Source organism: Solanum tuberosum, unplaced genomic scaffold (assembly GCF_000226075.1).
Source record: "Solanum tuberosum cultivar DM 1-3 516 R44 unplaced genomic scaffold, SolTub_3.0 scf00200, whole genome shotgun sequence".
NCBI lineage: Eukaryota > Viridiplantae > Streptophyta > Magnoliopsida > Solanales > Solanaceae > Solanum > Solanum tuberosum.
This window is the reverse complement of record NW_006239124.1, coordinates 588404-597160: the sequence shown is the minus strand read 5'-3', so window position 1 is coordinate 597160 and position 8757 is coordinate 588404.

Below are 8757 nucleotides of genomic sequence, written 5' to 3'. Positions count from 1 at the left end.
TAGGTACATCACTTAGAAACTAGTACGAAAAGATGGGGGAAGAATAGGGTGAACTGGCGTCCTTTGCGCTCTGAGAGGCGTGGGGCGCCAGGCCCCAAACTTCAGAGAAATCTGTGGGGCGCGCTGGCTGGCGCGGCGCCTCAAGGCCAAAACTTCAGAGACTGCTTTGGGGCGCGCTGGCTGGCGCGGCGTCCCAGCCCCGTTACCCAGGTGTTCTTGATTTTTCTTCTCCGTTTTTCATCTCTAAACCCTCCAATCTTACTTAGTTCTTTCCCCAAACACTTAGGATCAATTGTACCCTCAATACACAACCAATCTAATTCGAAAAAACAGCCCGGAAACATGAATCAACTCACCCCCAAGTATCAACAACTCAACCAACAAGAATTCTACAATTTGTTCTTCAAGCACCTTACTTCTTCAACATGTAAACAACTCAAAACAATTGGATTGAAACAAGTTGGTGTGTGGGTGAACTAACCCAACACGAAAAGATCTCACATACCTTCACAACTCACGGCGAATTCCACTCGCAAGCTTGGATGATCTTGACGAATTCTTGCCTTTTTCTCCCTTTCTTTCTTCTTTTCTCTCTTCTCCAAGCCCTAAGCGTATTTATCAATTATCCAAACTGACTAAGTCATGTTTTTACCCCAATAAATCCCTAAAATCAAATTAGGAAATAACTTAGAGAAAAGACTAGTTTGCCCTTCCCTAAATCCGGATTGGGACTTTCCTCAATCCAACATCCCAACTTCTGAAAGGCATAATTTACTCATACGATGTGCAATCTAGGCGGTGTTGGAAAGATATCTCCAAGGGCTCTCCAACCATATCAAGATTTGCTCCTAACTCCTCCTGAGCTAGGAGCTATGGTCGTTTGAAAATGGCCAAAACTCACTTTCTTAACTTAGACAAAATTTCCAGATTTCCTTATTCTTTCCAAAAATCAATATTTTCATATTTTAAACTCTTTATAGTCGTTTCTAGGTGCGAGATGTTACAACATGATATGTTGATCAAGTCAAATTACTGGTTAATAAAGTCAGATTAATATTTAAGCCAAAATATATGACTTAAATAAAGTCCAAATTACATTTGAATCAGTCTATTAAGTTGACAAGACGAGCCCAATTTATGCTCTTCAAGCCCAGTGTCCTCTAAAATTACTTGAAGACCGAAATACCCCAACACCCTAGCTCACAACTATATAAAGGGGTCCTCATAAGACCAAAAAAGAAAAAAAGAAAAAAAAAGAACACACACAGAAATACATAGAGAATCCTAGCTTTTCAATGGTGATCTGCAAGTCTTTCGCATACAATGAAATCTTCGCTCTAAGTGTTGAGCCGCAAGTATTCCATCAAATAAAAAACACTTGTGAAGAGAAAAATCAAGGGATTACACATCTTTTCTTAAGGAATGATCCCAATCAACCAAATCAAGGAGTTCATCATGGGGACCATAAAAAATAAGTACAAGGTTGCTGCAAAATCAACCTCCAAAATTTCAGCAGTTCGATGGTAAGGGAAGCCCCAAGCAATATGTGGCACACTTCATTGAAACCTGCAACAATGCCAGAACACATGGTGATTACCTCGTCAAAAAATTTGTCCACTCCCTTAAGGGAAATGCTTTCGATTGGTACACAGACCTTGAATCTGGTTCCATAGATAGTTGGAAACAAATGGAGTAAGAATTTCTCAACCGTTTCTATAGCACAAGACGTACCGTAAGCGTGGTGCAACTTACAAATAATCGAAATGATGAGCCGATTTTTGAATTCATGAACTGATGAAGACATGCTAGTCTAAACTGTAAAGATAAACTTAGTGAAACTTCGGGTATAGAGATGTGCATTCAAGGTATGCACTGGGGTCTCCGCTATATTTTACAAGGCATAAAGCCTAAAACTTTTGAAGAATTGGCCACTCGTGCTCATGATATGGAGTTAAGCATGACATCAGTCGGAACTGAAACGTCACCAGTCCACGAACTCCCCAAAGGCAAGGAAAAACAAAAATTTAAGAAAGTGCGATATATGTCCAAGGACGCAAACAAAGAATCAATGAACGTCAATGCTTCTCATGTGAAATTCACCACAAAGGTAGGCAATTCACAGAGCGCAAAGACGACTTCTTTTAAAGGTAGAACAAACCAAAAGCTCACATTAAAGGAAATGCAACAGAAGGACTACCCATTTCTTGACTCAGACGTCGCCGCAATCTTTGAAAAACTCCTTGAGATGAAGCTTTTTGAGTATCAGAGATGAAACGAACGAATGAAGCAGAAAGGAGAGATGATCCAAAATAAGTACCACCAATTGATTGGCAACCCTATCGAGAAATGCTCTGTCTTCAAGGATAAAATCATGGACTTAGCTCACGAAGGGAATATTAAACTTGATGATGAAAAATTGAGTTCAAACAAAGTTAGTGTTGCTTCCGACTTACCCAAACCGGTCATGGCCCGCAATTTTGTTGAAGGAAATGGGCAGCAAGATGTTCCAAACATAAATCTGACAATAATGATTAAGTTTGGAGACTTCGAGCCTATTGATGTAAATGAGGTGTTGTCTCTTCCTACGCTAAGTAATGTGGCTTCCGTAGAAGAAAAATCGATAAAAAAAAGACGGAGACAAAGCAAATCATCTTAATGACTTGAAAACTTTTTCTCAAAAACATATCAAAATCATATTGTAATATGATCATTGATGACTCGGGAAGTCATACTGCATAAACATTGATGGTATATCTAGATATCATACTGCTTTAACATTGATGACATAATCGATCGTCATACTAATCATGTTTTAGAAACTCTTTCTCAAAACTCATCTTTACTTTCTCAGAAAATCTGTTTAAGACAAAAATGTTTGCTTTAAAAAGCTTCTCAAGATTTATAACTCAAAATAAGATTCATGCTGAATTATAGACATGAACAAATCAACTCAAGGATCTCAAATACTTAGAACTCAAGGACTCAAGAACTCAAGAACTCTGAACTCAAAACTCAACGATACTTCTCATTTAAAAAATACTCAATTCATAGGGTTCATGTTGAAATATAGACATGAAAGAATCTACTCAAGAATCTTAATGCATAACATCTAACAATTCAATAATTGGGAATATAATTTAAAAAAGAATCAAGAATTCAAGAACTCAAAATCAACTCATCTCAAGAATACTCAAATCTAGGGATAGAACCCTAGATTACTCTTTTACTGATTTGAAAGTAGATGTAGGGCGTGAGGAAGAATTAGTCCAACACTATGATAGCCTTACATACCTGAAGAACAAGGCTCTCGAAGAATCTTAAAGAAGAACTTGATTAGAAGCCTTGAAACCCTAGCTTAAAGGTAAATAATCAAGAAAACATTTCCTGAATTAGTTTCTTGAAATCTCTAAGACTAAGAATTATGATTTTCATTAGTGATTCATAATTGTATGGAGGAATTTGAGTTAGAAAGAAAGAAATTCTTGGAGAAAGACTTATCTTGAAGAAGAATCTTGAAAGAGTCTTGAATGTAGTCTTCTACTTTGATTTTTCCTTAGGATTTTGCCTTATGGTTGGAGAGAGAAGAGAATGATGGATTAAGAGACGAAAATCTGATTTTTTTGGGTCTTTAATTAGTCATGAAATTCGTTTAGGATTTTCTTAGAGGTAAAAAGACAAAAACAATCCTTTTTAATAATTTTCCGTCGGCTAATTCGTCACAACACTGTATGAAGTTACTAAAATGGTCATAGCTTTTTACTCAAACCTCGGATTATGCAAAATTATTGGCGTTAGAAGATTCAAATATCTTTAATTTGATAGGCTACGGGCCACATAACTCTTTATATTCTAAGAGATATGGTCATTTGAAGTTGACCCAATTAGAATCATACATCAAAACTTAATCGGTAAGAAAACTTTCAACTCAACTTTGTGCTAGGAGATTCTAGTGACCTTAATTGATATCCAAAATCATTCACACTAAAGAATTTACCTTTACATATATGAGCAATTTAAGAATCACATGGTACGATCTTATTCACATATGAAGAATGATTCGGATCTTAATTTAGAAAATTTTGGTGTGTCACAATGAATTTATGGATTAATCCAAAATTTAATATGGATTTATAAATAAAATTTCACTGTCTACAAATGCCCCCTGCGTCAAGGCTTGTTGTGGTGTTCAACTTGTCGTACCTTTAAAGAAAAGGCTTGAAGTATTCATGAAGTATATTTGTTTTTTTCTTATGGAGATTTCAAAAAATTTCCATATTTGATTTCAATGGAAATTTTCCACAACTTGATCCCAATGGAATATCCCATAACTTGATTCCTATAAAAACTTACCATAATTTGGTTCCTAAGAAAATTTACCATAATTTTGTTTCAAATAGGATTTTCTCATAACTTGTAGGAACACAATTTATGTACTTTTGATTTCTATAAATACCCATTCTCTTACAATGGCTGATTATCAACTTGAGGCACATCAAACTCAATTTTTGTCACTTTTTTTCAGCACAACACACCTATGTTAGAAAATTCATAACTTGTTGTAAAATGCGGAAATCAGTATTCATTTGATTTTCTAGAAACTAGACTCGTAGAGCTACGACATATCTGAAATTCAAAGTCAAAACCCTTCTCAATTGATGTGAATTAATTTTTGAAGTTTGCTATCAAACATGTCTTCTTTTTTTATAGCTGTATGCAGTCTCACCATAACATCTCTATCTTTGTGTTGGAGATTCCGAATGAGGAACAACTTGATTCTATAGAAACTAGACATCAACGTCTACAACCTATCAAAAAATCAAATCCAAAGTTCTTATGGATTCACCAAAATTTATATTTTTAAAGTTAGTAATCCAATTGACTTTGGACAACATTCGTGAGTTCACTTCTCTGCATCTTCGTCGAAGAGCCGCATATTAATTTCTGTATTGAGTGAGATTTTTGTCATAATCTACATGGAGAGAGAACACAAAATTCTTGAGTCAATAGGACCATATTCATCCTGACGAGTGTGAGAGCATATGTCATAATTTTCACCATGCCGATTTGAAGCTTCATGCAATTGGCACCGTGAGACACATCATTTTCCTTTTTTTTTTGCAGGTTTACGATGGACCGCAAACAGTCTCAATATCAGACCAAAAAAATAGGGGTAATCCATAATTGATGAGGAACCACTTATTGCATCTTCATTTGTTGTTGCGATTTCATAGTACCTTTCAGGCTGTCATGACCCAACTCATCGGGTCATGCAGAGACCTACTCTAACACCTAGATAAGAGAACTCTTACCACCCAATTTAAAAATGGGTGATGCAAAAATTAATAAAACATCAGAGATCTCTTTAATATCTTAGAATTATTACCATGAAACTTGAATGTAAGAATCATCTTTTTACAATTAGCCAAAAACCCTCCCAAGGAACTAGTCTAAACAGGTACACGAGTTACTAAGAGAGTACAATGTATAAAAGAAAATAATCCAAAGCTCCCACCATAAGAGATATCATTATCGTCCTCATATAAGGAGCATTATTGACTCTTGCAACCAGACTACGCGGCGACTTTCAAGTTTACCTTATTATTAGAGAAAGGTTTGGAACGAAGTAGCTCGCCTAAAAGGAGAGGTACCAAGTCACTCCGTAGAAACCACATCCTCAAGGGCTGAGTGATTATGCAGTGATCAAGATATCAACCACATAAATAGGTAGTAAAATGTAAGCAAAGTTGAACAAGTGTGTTCATTGCTTAGCCGGTAAACAAAAAATAGTTTCTTTCCAGAGTCATCCGCCTTCAAGAAAGCTTTATATGTTGGAGTTGGTACATTATGGTTCTCTACTTCTGGGCGGGGGGGGGGTGAAGGCCATAAGAGAAGATTTCTCTACCGATAAGGAAGAGGGGAAAATGTGCTGATTTGTGTGGTCCTTTTAAGGTAAAGTCTCATGGTGGTGCACTTTACTTTGTGACTTTTATTGATGATGATTCTCACAAATTCTGGGTATTCTCTTTGAAGTCTATAGATGAGGTACTTGATGTGCTCAAGAATTTTCAGGCCTTGGTTGAGAGACAGACAAGTAAGAAATTGAAATGCATCCATTCTGATAATGGTGGTGAGTATATTCGGCATCAGAAAACTCCTCCAAGACTCCTCAGCTAAATGGGTTAGTGGAGATGATGAATAGAACTCTTGTTGAGAGGGTTAGATGTATATTTTCAGATGCTAAGCTTCCAAATTCCTTTTGGGAAGAAGCACTTAATACTGTTGCCTATGTTATTAATTTATCTCCTACTGTTACTTTGAACGGTGATGTTCCTGACAGAGTTTGGTCTTGTAAGAATGTTTCTTATGATCATCTTAAAGTTTTTAGGTGTAAAGCCTTTGTGCATGTTCCTAAGGATGAGAGGTCAATGTTGGATGTTAAAACTAGGCAATATATCTTTGGTGGTTATGGTCAAGATGAATTTGGCTATCGTTTCTTTGATCTAGTTGAGAGGAAACTTGTTAGAAGTCGTGATGTTGTGTTCTTTGAAGAACAAACAATTTAAGATCTTGACAAAGCTGAGAAAGTTGATTCTCAGAGCAGTGAGAGCCTAGTTGATGTTGATCCAGTTCCTTTGACTATTCCACTAGATGAAAATCTTCAAAATGATGAAAATCAAGTTGATATTGAAGATGATGATCATTTTCAGAATGACCAGTATGCCGTTGATTCTCTAGTGCAAGACGATGTAGTTGTTCAGCAACCAACTATTATTGATGCCACAGAGAGTTCTCTCAGAAGTTCTACTAGAGAGAAAATACCTGCATCTCGTTATTCTCCCAATGATTATGCACTCTTGACTGATAGGGGAGAACCCTAGAGTCTTGATGAGGCCATGGAAAATGAATAATAAAAAAAGGTGGTTTGATTCTATGGAGGATGAAATGAAGTCTCTACATGATAATCATACCTTTGATTTGGTTAGGTTACCTAAAGATCGAAAAGCTTTGAAAAACAAGTCGATTTTTCTGATGAAACATGATGATGGTAATCCAGTTCCATTGTACAAAGTTATATTAGTTATGAAGGGTTTTAACCAGAAAAAGGGAAATGATTTTGATGAGATATTCTCTCCAGTTGGGTCTTTTTCCCTTCCTATGTGGATAAATAAAAGTCCAAGGTGTTGGGTCTCCTTCCTTTCCTTTGTGGATAAACTTTGTGGATAAATTTTAGCCCAAATTTGACTAGTCCACTTTTGCCCATAATCCCAATATTATGGTGCATATGTAAGACTTTCTTTTAGGTCTTATTTTTGGAAGAATTACAAGAGATTGAGAGCAGTCATACAGAGAGAATAGTGCAGATTTTCGCACAAGCCCTAGCAGCCAATTTAATATCGCGATTCCCGCTTCGTTTTTTCTCTGATTGAGCTGATTTTTGGATTGCTTGTTACTTTCAACTTAATCTTTAATTGGGATTTGAGAGAGGGTGATTTGGAGTCTTGTAGCCCTAGATTTTTGCTCGTGAACAGTAGCTGCATATTGGGTGTTTATGATCCTTTTATTTCTCTAGTTTTTTGTGCTATCTTGTAGTTGTGTTGCTCATTGTTTGGAACTTCATTGGTGGCCATTTTGGAGAACACTTTTGTAACTCTTGTTGATTTTAGTAGAGCTTTGGCCTTGTGATTTTTACTCTTCACACCAAAGAGGTTTTCCATGTTAAATTTGGTGTCTCGTGTGTTGATTTATTTTGCTTAGTTGGTTGATTTGTTTGATGCCCAAACAGTGTTTTTCTTGCATTACTTTGTCTTCTCTTGGTTCAAATAGAATGAAACGTTTTGACTTGAGTTTTCTTCCGCTATTGCCCTGTCGTGCACATTTATATTGTGCTTGCCTTTCCCAACACATCGGGTGGTGAAACTCACCGCGTATCTTAGATAGTTTGTATTTCATTAATGACTTTTTCTCTATTAGCAGACTCAACATAAACGGTACACCTATCATGGCCCTTATATATATATACATTGATGTGAAAATTGTATCACGTAAGCAAATAAGGGCTATAAGGTATCACCCATTGATTGTTCATATTCATTATGTGAACACTCTTTTTCCTTCCATCCCTTTCTTTTTTGTAAATAGGATATCTGTTCTTTTCTTGAATTGATTTATTGCTCTAAGGTTAGGGATAATGATATTTGCATTGCCCATCTTGCATGTACAAGTTTGTTGGCCGCTTGTTTCCACATAGACCATGCATCATATGCTTAACTACTAATTCATGCAAGAGGGGGTATTTAGATTTGTCTGAAATCTCTGCAGAAATAAATTTATAGTACTGAGTTGATATAATCTTGTGGCCTTTTTTCAGTATCAGCAAAATGTGTATGTGCAGTTCTCTTTTTTGGAATTCTACCACAAATGCATGAGGCACTACAATTTCAAAAATTTCTTTCTTGAATATTTGATGTTTAAGATCCTGTAACTTTCCTCAGAATCCTCTTGTGACCAAGTCAAGTTTGTGTTGAGTAATTTGGGCTGTGCCCAGTTCGTGTTGGATCTCAGCCCAATCAGGATTGCATGTCATTGTTATGAAAAGATCAAATCTTTCGAAATATTAGACTAAAGTCATTGCGTCCGTATACCGTCTTCGCATATCTCGTGGCCCCCCAATAAAATATTGTTGTAGTAGTATTCTTTGATCAATCCGTTATCTCCTTTGTATTCTCCTGCATGATACTATCAACAATACCTTGATAA